Source organism: Podarcis liolepis (assembly GCF_965112155.1).
Source record: "Podarcis liolepis genome assembly, chromosome: 7".
NCBI classification, from domain to species: Eukaryota; Metazoa; Chordata; class Lepidosauria; order Squamata; family Lacertidae; genus Podarcis; species Podarcis liolepis.
The window spans coordinates 9,877,399-9,889,867 of NC_139561.1; the positions used below are offsets into that span (position 1 = coordinate 9,877,399).

Sequence of the window (12,469 nt, forward strand, 5' to 3'; positions counted from 1 at the left end):
TCTCTTTCCCCTGGTCTCGGATTCTGTCAGTCATTTCAGCCAGTCCCATATAGTCAATCACCTTTGTCTGCCACTCTTCCAAGGTGGGTAGATCTTGCGTCTTCCAATACTTTGCTATGAGTATTCTTGCTGCTGTTGTATTTTTTCCTTTAAATTTTTTGGGGGCCCCCAAGAGAGTGGGGCCCTAAGCTATAGCTTGTTTGACTTATATGTTAATCCGGCACTGCTTATAAGTTTGTTGTTCTCTACTCCACGCCCCCCCCCCAGCATGGCTTCCAGACATCCTGCTATGCCCTTGCCTTTCCTGGCCCCATGGAGAGGTTCTTCAGCAAAGACAAGCAATGCCTCATCTGTTACGGAGGGTGCCAAGTAATTTCAGACGCCCTGTTCTTGGGGAGAAGAGAGTCGACGCACACTGAAGGAGCAGCAGCTGAATATTAATGCAGGAAGAAGCAAGGGTGTTTGCAGGACAAGGCCTCTGGTGTGTTTGGGCAAAACAGAGCTCAGGTGGGTACTTTGTTATAAACAAAAATGTGCCCTTTTCCCTTATGGGGTATCCAAGAGCCCATATAGAGTCCATACGTAGGTTCCCTATTGGTAGGAGAAAATGACAAAGGCCAACTAGAGAATACAGTGGTACCTCGGGTTAAGTACTTAATTCGTTCCGGAGGTCCATTCTTAACCTGAAACTGTACTTAACCTGAGGCACCACTTTAGCTAATGGGGCCTCCTGCTGCCGCCACGCCGCCAGAGCACAATTTCTGTTCTTATCCTGAAGCAAAGTTCTTAACCTGAGGTACTATCGCCTTCTCAATCCGGCCCGCGGACGGTCCGGGAATCAGCGTGTTTTTACATGAGTCGAATGTGTCCTTTTATTGAAAACGCATCTCTGGGTTATTTGTGGGGCCTGCCTGGTGTTTTTACATGAGTAGAATGTGTGCTTTTATTTAAAATGCATCTCTGGGTTATTTGTGGGGCATAGGAATTTGTTCATGTTTTTCCCCAAAATATAGTCCGGTCCCCACAAGGTCCGAGGGACAGTGGACTGGCCCCCTGCTGAAAAAGTTTGCTGACCCCTGGACTAGATCATGGGTAGGCAAACTAAGGCCTGGGGGCCGGATTCCGGCCCAATCACCTTCTAAATCCGGCCCGCAGACGGTCCGGGAATCAGTGTGTTTTTACATGAGTAGAACGTGTGTGTCAGGGGTTTAGGAGCAGAGGCACGGGCAAGGGAGGAAACAGAGAGCGAAGGGGAGGAGGCAGAAGAAAAGATGAGTGATGACGACGACCCGAGATCTCCTAGTCTTTCCAGTGAATCAGAGGATTCACAGAAAGGAGCACCAGTGGCCAGGGCAAGGGGGGAGTCTAGGGGGGGACCCCAGGAAGATAGAGCCAGAGGGGACTCAGGGGGGAGCAGCTGGAAATCGGGACCAGCGTCACCGCCAGGAAGCAGGGAAGAGGAAGGGAGCCAGGGGGGAAGCGCTGGCAGCTCACCACAGGAGGGAGGGCATGAGTCAGGAGTGGCCACACCTCCATCGGGGAGCGAAGAAACGGTTAAGAGGAAAGTGGAAGGTTGGGCGCGCGCGCCAAGTTCAAATGCAGAGGAAGGCGGCGCAGTAAGCAGCCCCGAAAGGGAACCAGGTCCTAAAGCCCGGCGCAAGGAGGCAGGAGGGTCCGGGTCAGCGTCAGAAGAATCCCGGAAGGAAGAAGCCCCGGGGGGTAGAGGGACCCAGAGGAGGACAGTCAGGCGGAAAAGGTGGAGCAAGGCTAGGATATTAAGTTGGTGCACACGGGGCGGAGACTCAGACGGAGCTTCGCCGACCTCGCTACTAGGCGTAGAGTTGCGAGCAGCAGCGTGAGAATGGAAACTGTAATTCAATAAAGACTTTTACTTAATGATCGCTGGCTAGCGTGATCCTCCGTGAGCTAGGATCTTCAAGCAGCTCTGACAGTAAGCTCCGTCTCCCTCTTGTGGGCATCTACAGCCTCGAGGAGGGGAGAGAAACAGGTGCCTACTAGCGAGCTCACGAACGGCAGACGACATGACGGCTGAGCAGCAGATAGAGGAACTCAGAAACGCAGTGGCACAACTGAACGCCGAGGCTCTCGCATCCAGGAAGAGAGAGGAGGAAGCAGCTGCCGCCTGCAGGGATCTCCAGGTCAGGTTAGACGTGCTGACAAAGCAGACACCCCGGCAGGAGGGAATTGGGTTGGCGAGACGGACAGGCGGGCTGGTCTCTCACTTCGATGGGAACCTGCAACAGTATCCCAACTTTAGAGCCGACGTACTGTGCGCACTGCAACTGCTGCATAAAGACTTTAGAGATGAACAAGAGAGAGTGGGGTTCATCTTGTCCCATTTGCATGGGGATGCGAAAGCATGGCTACGCAATTTATGGAGAGATAAGGATCCGGCGCTCCAGAATGCAGATGCCTTTATTAAAGCGATGGATGGGTGTTTTTTATCAAGTATTGACGTGGATCTTGCACGGAAGGAGGTGCATGGGCTGAGACAAGGGAGGGCCAGCGTCAGGCAGTATCATGCCCGCTTTTTCGCCTTGGTCAGTGCCCTGGAATGGGACAGAGATTCGGCTCCTGTAAGAGACCTCTTTTGGGAGGGGCTGCACAACTCGATTAAAGATGAGATTGCGAGGGGGGAGAGACCCCGAACCACCCAGGAGGTCGTTCAGAGGGCACTGGCAGTGGGGGTGAGGCTGGAAGGACGTCCGTGGAGCAGGGACGAAGGGCGTGGAGGGTGCGAACCAGCCGGGGGCCCCTCCTTCCTTCCCAGAGAAGCAGCGCGGGCGCAATCCACGCCTCCGCCAGGAGGAGGAGCCGAACCTATGGAGGTTGGAGGTGCAAGGGCTCAGTCAGCAACCAGAGCCCTAGCACCGGCAGCAGTGAAAGCGAAGCCTCCTAGAGGGAACAGGAAGTGTTACGTCTGTGAGGAGCCAGGGCATATGGCAAAAGAGTGTCCCCAGAGGCCCCACAAGCTCACTGCAGCCTCAGCAATGGTGACTGCAGCAACGCAGCAAGGAGGACCACAGCAGGGAAACGACGCTGTCTGGCTGGAGGAAGAGGCACTGGGGCCCAGCCAGACGTGTTAGTGACGCAGTCCCCAGAGATTTTACAGCCCGTGAACCCCCTCCCGCCCAAACCAGTAGTGAGGCTCACAGCATCTCTCCAGCTGCCCAATGGAATCACCATGGACGTGCCAATCACCATTGACTCAGGCAGCAATGCGGACTTTATAGGGCAGGACTTTGTCGACAGGCACGCTGTGCAGTTGCTGCCGGCCACACTGCCCCTGCAGGTTGTCACGGTGGATGGCAGGGAGCTGCTCGGGGGGCAAGTGGTGAAGCAGACGCCACCAATGGTGATGCGACTTGGGAATCACAGAGAAATCATCAGCTTCAACGTCACTCAACTATCTGACACGCCTATTGTATTGGGCATGAGTTGGCTGGACAAGCACAGCCCAACGATGGCTTGGTACCAGAGGCAGCTGACCTTCGGCTCTTCCTTTTGTGCTGAACACTGCATCGTGCCCAGGCAGGAAGGAGAGGAAGAGGAGTCACAGCTGCTGCTAGGCACGCTGCAAGCGATTCCCCACAAGTACGCTGAATTTTTGGAAGTTTTCTGCGAGAAGGAGGCAGACAGGCTACCCCCTCACAGACCATATGACTGCAAAATTGACCTGCTGCCGGGGGCGGCGCTGCCTAAAGGGAAACTGTATTCCATGTCAGAGGACGAACTGCAAGAACTCAAGGAGTTCATTGATCATAATTTGCAGCGCGGCTTCATCCGGGAGTCCAGGGCAGTGGGGGGCAGTCCCGTATTCTTTGTTAAGAAGCGGGACACGCCCCAAAAGAGACTCGTAGTGGATTACAGGATTTTGAACAGTGTGACTAGGCCATCGGACTTCCCCATGCCCCGAATTGACGACCTCCTCGCAAAGGTACGGAAGGGCAGAGTGTTCACCAAGTTGGACCTGCGGGGGGCGTACAACCTCATTCGCATGCGGGAGGGTGATGAGTGGAAGACAGCCATGTTCACGCCACTGGGGACCTACGAATATAGAGTTATGCCTTTTGGATTGCAAAATGGCTCCCACGTTTTTCAAGCATTTATGCATCACGTGTTGGCGGGACTTCTCTACAAGACGTGCGTCTGTTTCTTAGATGACATCCTGATCTTTTCGGAGTCGCAGCTGGAGCATGACAAACACGTCAAGGAAGTGCTGAGCAGGCTAAAGCAACATAGGCTCTACGCCAAGCTGGAGAAGTGCCAATTTGACGTGCCGGAGGTGGATTTTCTGGGCTACAAGCTGTCTGACAAGGGGCTCGCCATGGACAGCGCCAAGGTTCGAGCGGTGTTGGATTGGAAGAGCCCGCGCAACCGGAAGGAGGTCCAACGGTTTGTCGGCTTTGCGAACTTCTATCGCAAGTTTATCAAGGGCTTCGCGATGCAGACGGCGGCCATCACTGACACGCTTAGCGCCAAGAAAAAGAAGTTCATTTGGACAGAGCAGGCGGAGCAGTCCTTTCAGGCACTCAAGCGTCTCTTCGCGTCGGAAGAGCAGCTGCTTCATGTCAACCCCAGCAAGCCGATGAGGGTGGAGACAGACGCCTCGGACAGAGCCGTGGGGGCGGTCCTGCTGCAAAAAGACCCGCAGGGGGTGTGGCGACCGGGAGCGTTTTACTCCAGGAAGCTCAGCAAGTCCGAGCAGAACTACACCATATGGGACAGGGAGTTGCTGGCCATTCACGCAGCGTTCAAGGCGTGGAGGCACTTTCTGATCGGCGCCAAGCACACGGTGCAGGTTTGCACGGACCACAAGAATCTAGAGCACTGGCGCACGGCACAGTTCCTGAACCAGAGGCAGATACGTTGGGCTGAGCTCTTTGCGAACTTCGACTTCCGAATAGAGTATGTCCCGGGGGACACCAACATCATGGCAGACGCTCTCTCCCGTAAGCCACAGTATCTGGAGGACGCAACACCAGCGGCCGCCATGCACATCTTCGCACCAACAGTGTGGGCGTGCGCCGCGGCGACCGTGGACCTAGAGGCGGTGCGACGAGCGTTGCAGGGGGACTCCTTCGCACAAGCAAAGATGGCAGAGGTGCAAAGGGGCAAGGCAGCGGCCGACGGTTTCCAGCTAAGAGATGGATTGCTCATCCGTAAAGGGGCCATCTACGTGCCGGGAGACGAACTTCGAGCCAAGGTGCTGCAGCAGCTGCACGACGCGCCCACGGCCGGGCACTTTGGCAAGGAGAAGACGGTGGAATTAGTAGCCAGGGATTTCTGGTGGCCTGGAATGAGAGGGGAGGTCGCAGACTACGTGGCGAGGTGTGACACCTGCCAGAGGGCCAAACCAGTGCACAAACCGCCGGCCGGACTGTTGGAACCGCTGCAAACTCCGGTCGAACCTTGGGAAAGGGTGGCCCTGGACTTTGTCACGGATCTGCCCAGCTCAAGGGGCAAGACGGCAGTGCTGGTGGTGGTGGACCTGTTTTCCAAGATGGCGCATTTCATTCCGTGTGCTAAGGTGGCCACGGCGGAGCAAACCGCCAAACTGTTCATAGACCACGTGTTCAAGGTTCACGGTCTGCCACGGTCTATTCTGTCCGACCGGGGGCGGCAGTTCATCTCGAATTTCTGGCAGAAGCTGATGGGCTTCCTGAACGTCAAGATCAACCTGGCGTCGGCGAGACACCCGCAGACCAACGGGCAAGCGGAACGGGTCAATGCCATCATGCAGCAGTACCTGAGATGTTATGCAAATCAACAGCCTGCGACGTGGGTGGATTACCTGCCGCTTGCCGAGTTCGCCTACAACAACACGAAGCACGTGTCCACGGGGGTCACGCCGTTCTTCGCCAACAACGGGAGGCACCCCAGAACCTTCCCGGGACTGGAAAGAATGGGGGAGGGGGAGCCGCAGACAGCAGATGCGTTCGCGTCGGAGCTGCAGGAAGTCCACGATCAGCTGAGGCGCCACCTGGAGCTGGCCAAGCACGCATACAAGGTACAAGCAGACAAGCACAGAAGGGTTGGAGAAGAGCTCCACGTGGGAGACTGGGTTTGGTTAGCAGCCCACGCAGTGCCGGCCAGGTCGTTGGCCAAGAAGAAACTAGGGCATAAACAACTGGGGCCCTACCAAGTCGAAGAGCAGGTCAACCCGGTAGCTTTCAGACTGGCACTTCCAGAGGGTTCCAGAATGCATCCGGTATTCCACAGATCGGTGCTCACTCCCTACAAGGCACCGCACAGGTTCCAGGAACCCGGAACGGCGCCGAGTCCGGCCAGAGGCAGAACAGGGCACGCGGGAGTGGCACAGAAGGAGCGCATCAACGAAGTCACGGAGATTTTGGACTCCAGATGGGGGGAAGAGGGGGTAGAATACTTTCTCGCCAAGGAGGGCACCCCGGCCAGTGCGAACAGCTGGGTGCCGGGCTACGCCTTAGACGAACCTCTGCTCAAAGACGAGTTTCATGCCCTCTTCCCACATAGACCTATGCCAGCAGACTTTTTCGACGACTGGCTTTTCACGCCCACGCTTTCGGCCAGCACGTTCCGGGGGTTCGACTCGGACGAGGAACCGACACGAGACGTCCGTTCCCCGGAGGGGTCACCCTCGGGATCTGCCTCAGAACCCTCGTATTGGTGGGACGATAGGCCAGAGGAGCAGTTCCGCAGAAAGTGGCTGGAATGCTCAGGACGAGCAACGCCGCCAGGAGGAAGTGAGGGAGAGACGGACATGGACATTTTCGGGGACGACCCTGGTTTCGAGCACGGCGGCACAGAGATGGAAGCGGAGGTGACCGTCGTCGACGAGAGCAGGGAGGAAGACCCGGGAGAGTTCAGATGGAGGCCCGCCACGGGAAGCGACCGATATCCGACGTTCGTCACTTTGCAACAGCAGCCCCCAGCTCCAGCACCGGAAGGAGGGGAGGGGGGAATGGGGGGCTTCGAGGGGGGGATGGATGTCAGGGGTTTAGGAGCAGAGGCACGGGCAAGGGAGGAAACAGAGAGCGAAGGGGAGGAGGCAGAAGAAAAGATGAGTGATGACGACGACCCGAGATCTCCTAGTCTTTCCAGTGAATCAGAGGATTCACAGAAAGGAGCACCAGTGGCCAGGGCAAGGGGGGAGTCTAGGGGGGCACCCCAGGAAGATAGAGCCAGAGGGGACTCAGGGGGGAGCAGCTGGAAATCGGGACCAGCGTCACCGCCAGGAAGCAGGGAAGAGGAAGGGAGCCAGGGGGGAAGCGCTGGCAGCTCACCACAGGAGGGAGGGCATGAGTCAGGAGTGGCCACACCTCCATCGGGGAGCGAAGAAACGGTTAAGAGGAAAGTGGAAGGTTGGGCGCGCGCGCCAAGTTCAAATGCAGAGGAAGGCGGCGCAGTAAGCAGCCCCGAAAGGGAACCAGGTCCTAAAGCCCGGCGCAAGGAGGCAGGAGGGTCCGGGTCAGCGTCAGAAGAATCCCGGAAGGAAGAAGCCCCGGGGGGTAGAGGGACCCAGAGGAGGACAGTCAGGCGGAAAAGGTGGAGCAAGGCTAGGATATTAAGTTGGTGCACACGGGGCGGAGACTCAGACGGAGCTTCGCCGACCTCGCTACTAGGCGTAGAGTTGCGAGCAGCAGCGTGAGAATGGAAACTGTAATTCAATAAAGACTTTTACTTAATGATCGCTGGCTAGCGTGATCCTCCGTGAGCTAGGATCTTCAAGCAGCTCTGACAGTGTGCTTTTATTTAAAATGCATCTCTGAGTTATTTGTGGGGCATAGGAATTTGTTCATGTTCTTCCCCAAAATATAGTCCGGCCCCCACAAGGTCTGAGGAACAGTGGACCGGCCCCCTGCTGAAGAAGTTTGCTGACCCCTGGTCTAAAGTTAGCTGGTCGCACCACAGTTCAGAAGCCAGAGGGTGGCAGTCTCAAAGCGCCCCCCCCCCCCTCACACTGCCTGTGGCTGTAACACTTGGCCATTTGGTTTCTGTCCCCATGCAGCTAACATTCCCTTACTTGCTACTGTTTCTCTCGTATTGATTTCTAAACATTAAACAGGAGTTTGCAGTGAAAACTGGCAGGTGTTTGAATTCAAAAGGGGGGGGGGAGCAGCAGCTGTTGTCATTCCCTCTGCAACAAAGTCCTACTTTTTTTTTAAAGGGGCTGTTTTCTATCCCTAAAATCAGGACCACAAAGTTTCATGGCTGCCATACAAACACCCCACCTGATTGTAAAAAAAAGAAAAAGCCTCAGTATGGTTTACAACACACACACACACACTGATTACAAACAACTAAATATTTTTTAAAAATAATTAAAACAAGTGATAAGCTAAAAGCGGATTAAGACACGGCAACATTCTGCATATCTGGGTAGCCTTGTCTGAACAAAAAATGTTTTTAGTAGGCGCTGGGGGGGGAATAGATAGTGAAGGTGCCTAAAAGGTAAAGGTAAAGGGACCCCTGACCATTAGGTCCAGTCATGGCCGACTCTGGGGTTGCGGCGCTCATCTCGCTTTATTGGCCCAGGGAGCCGGCGTACAGCTTCCGGGTCATGTGGCCAGCATGACTAAGCCGCTTCTGGTGAACCAGAGCAGCGCACGGAAACGCCGTTTACCTTCCCACCACAGCGGTACCTATTTATCTATGTGCACTTTGATGTGCTTTCAAACTGCTAAGTTGGCAGGAGCAGGGACCTAGCAACGGGAGCTTACCCCATTGCAGGGATTCGAACTGCCGACCTTCTGATCGGCAAGTCCTAGGCTCTGTGGTTTAACCCACAGTGCCACCCGCGTCCCTGCCAGATGTCAATTGGCAGGGAGTTCCAAAGAGCACAAAAGATCAATTTCTTTCAAAAGTGGAATGGGTGCTATGTGGCATCTGTAACAGCGCTGGTTCCACAGATCAAAGCAGTTCAATGGGCATCTATGGGGTGTGTTGCTCTCATAGGTAAACTGGTCCCAAGCTGAACTGTGAATCTGCCAGGCAGCAAACAGCCAAACTGTGCAAGGTTCCTGAGCACAGGTGTTATACAGTGGTACCTCGGGTTACATACACTTCAGGTTACAGACTCCGCTAACCCAGAAATAGTACCTCGGGTTAAGAACTTTGCTTCAGGATGAGAACAGAAATTGTGCTCTGGTGGCGCGGCAACAGCAGGAGGCCCCATTAGCTAAAGTGGTGCTTCAGGTTAAGAACAGTTTCAGGTTAAGAACGGACCTCCAGAACGAATTAAGTTCTTAACCCGAGGTACCACTGTACTCTGTCAGCAATCGTGCTGCAGCACTCTGCACTAACTGCAGGTTCCGGGTCAAGCACAAGGGAAGCCCCATGCAGACAAGAGAAACGGGATGAATGCAAGAAAATGCAGTTGGAGAGCAGGGAAGGAGGATTGAGGAGTTAACAGCGGGCGCCTGCAGCCTAGGGGTGGGGGCAGCGGGACAGCAGGAGACCTGGGGGTGGCGGAGGATGAAAGCGTTGCAAGAGAGAAGATTGTGGGCAGGGACGCCGTCTAAGTTTAGACAGAATTTGCCTGAGAATTTGGGCGGAACGTTCCCCAAGATTTTGCAAAATATATGTTGTGAAGCCATATATATCCAAGGAGGCTTCACAGTTAGCAAAAATGAGGGATGGGGTTTCGGAGACAGATTGGGACGATCTTTAAGGATATACAGTATAATGCACTGAGCCGGATTTTTGGTCCACCTAGCGCAGTATTGTCTACACAGTGACTGCCAGAAGCTCTCCGGAATTTCAGGCTGGGGTCGCCATCAGGGATTGGACCAGGCACTTTCCGCATTTAAGGAAAATGTTCTCCCCCTGAGCTACAGCCTCTGCTTTCGCTCTCCCCTCCCGAAACCTGCCGTCCTGCGGAAAGCTGAAATGTGGTGTGATCCATTAAAAAAAACCTGGGAAGAGCCCAACGGCTGTTTGTGAACACCGTGCACTTAGAATCCCAGAATTAGAATCCCAGAATTGTAGAGCTGGAAGGGACCCCGTGGGTCATCTAGTCCAACCCCCGCGCCGTGCAGGAAACGCAGCTAAACTAAATAATCCCTAGCAGGTAGTAGCCGCCTGACCTCTGCTTAGAAACCTCCGGCGGAGGACAGAAACTGCTTACGTGTCCGCCTGCGCGTCAGAGTGAGGAACCTGCGTGTTGGCCGTCTCGTCGGAACGGCGCGTATATTGTGGTTTCCCTTGCACCCGGTCCAGTTACTCCCTCCCCAGCCCCTCCCACGCGGCTGGCCAGTCCCTCCAACCCCCCGCCGTGCAGGAATCGCAGCTAAACTAAAGAATACCTGGCAGGTAGTAGCCGCCTGACCTCTGCTTAGAAACCTCCGGCGGAGGACAGCAACTGCTTACGCGTCCGCCTGCGCGGGAGAGTGAGGAACCTGCGTGTTGGCCGTCACGTCGGAACGGCGCGTATATTGTGGTTTCCCTTGCACCCGGCCCGGGTTCCTTTTCTGTCCAGCTGCTCCCTCCCCAGCCCCTCCCACGCGGCTGGCCAGTCCCTCCGCCCCCCCCCCCGCTTTCTCTCTCTCTCTCTCTCTCTCTCTCCCCCCCCCCCCCAAGCTCTGCGCAGCGGGAGCCTCGCCTGGCAGGCGGGGCAGGGCTTGCGATTGATGTGCCTCTTGCGACTAGTCCGGGCGGCTCGCGCATGCGGGGAAGGCGAGGGCTCGCGCCACAGCTGGACGGCGAGGCGCGCGCAGGGCATGCACTCTCCCTTTCGGCTGCGCACGGGCGTCTCCCCCGGGCGACGTCACCTCTCCCCCGCTCGCTTTTCTCCAGGTTCCCTTTGATCTCCGCGTTCGGCTCAGCAGGGAGCGAGGAACAAGCGCGCCAGCCAGCGAGCGAGGACTTTCTCTTTTTCTCCCTCCCTCGGTCAGAACCGCTGCCGCAGACCCGCTGCGCAAGGGAGAGCCTTAGCCTGCCTTGACGGTAAGCCGCTCTCGCCCGCCTGTTTGGGCTGGCTGGCCGGTTGGGTGTCACGGGTCGGGCGACGCCGCTAGGCGCTTGGGAGGTATCTGGGCGCGGGTTGCGGGCAGGGACATTCCCACGTTCCTTCCCCAACCCGCCTCCTGCTGGAAAACACGGTCTTTCTTGCGGGATGGTTCCCGCCGTGGGAAAGCTCAGCAACCTCACCTCGGTATCCTGCAAAGAATCACAGCGTTGGAAGAGGTGGCCCAAGGGTCATCTAGTTCAAACCCCCCCCCAAAAAGGAGAGGGGGCTCCCTGGCAGGCGTCTGGCTTGGGGGGGGGGCAGAGCATTTGAAGCACACTCAACACCCATTGAAAGCTCCTCCGAAGTATCTAGGGATCTGTAGTTCCCTCACCAATCTCACCTTCACAAACTGGAGCTCCCGGGATTCTTTAGAGAAAGTTAAATGCTCCTCGAGTGTGCTTTAAATATACGAGGCAGATCTGCTGTGATAGACTGGGCAGATGCTCCAAGTGACTTCTTGGGGCTCCTCCTTGCCCCCCCCTTTGGTCCACTGCCTCAAATGGGGAGGGGTCCTAGCGCTGGGGTTCAGTTCTGCATGCAGGAAGCCTGAAGTGCTGCCCCCACCTTTGCCAGCAACAGGCTCTTGGCTGGTTGGGCATGGAACTGCCTTCCATTGCCTGAAACCTGATTGAACTGGGCTGGGGGGTGGGGTGGGATCAGTGAGATTTTGACCTGCAGGTGTTAAATCAAAGAATTGTAGAGTTGGAGGGGACCATGAGGGTCCCCTAGTCCAACCCCCTGCAATGCAGAAATATATTGCCCAATGTGAGACTTGAACCCACGACCCTGTGATTAAGCATCTCAAGCCAGGTTTCTGAACAGTGTCGGCCTGTTACAACAAAGCCAGCCAAGTCTCAGGTGGCAGCTGGCGGCAAAGGGCTCCCTAATCCCTGGGCGCATCTGCCATACATTTAAAGTGCATCACCTTCCTGAATGAGTCCTGGGAACAGTAGTTTGTTGAGGGTGCTGGGGGCTGAAGTGCTGGGCGTGGGGAACTACAGTTCTGGTATGTGAATGGGATGCAGGGAAAGGAAACAGCACAAATTCTCTTGCTTTGTGTCCCTCGAAATGTGTGGGAGGGTGTGTGTTGTATTGGCTGGTGCCCCCCGCTTTGCTGCAGACTTACTGGGGCTTGCAGATTCCTCCCTGCTCATCTTTGATCCCCAGGCCCGCAGAGCTGTGGAGCCGAGAAAGGGCAAAAGCCCACATCCCATTCTAAGTACACCTGGAGCGGCAATATGTTTGAGGGGTGACGATGAAGGAGGCTGTGATCTGCAATGCCTTGAGAGGGATGGAGGTGGACAGCTTCCTGATGGGCGGCCAGGTACAAAATAGAACGGGGCTCTTGCACCTTTAATGGCAAGCTGCCCACCTCACATCTATTGATGATACGGGAGCCCTGTCCACCCTCTTTCCTTGACTGAGTGCTTTCTGAAGGAGGTGGCTGTGGTCTGGGGC

At 55.9% G+C, this 12,469-nt stretch overlaps 1 protein-coding gene across 3 annotated transcripts in view; it reads left to right on the top strand.

The window, feature by feature from the left end:
• Nucleotides 1–201: 201 nt before the first annotated feature.
• The window catches only part of RPH3A (rabphilin 3A), a 128,259-nt gene continuing 115,991 nt past the window's right edge, over nucleotides 202–12,469 (top strand). Inside the window, exon 1 of one of the 3 annotated variants that reach the window (XM_083511415.1) lies at nucleotides 202–507. The gene's annotated coding sequence lies outside the window, so the exon portion shown is untranslated. Of the gene's footprint in view, nucleotides 508–10,206; nucleotides 10,315–10,631; nucleotides 10,948–12,469 lie in introns of those variants that run through there. The other 2 variants (XM_083511416.1, XM_083511414.1) reach the window with 2 other exon arrangements.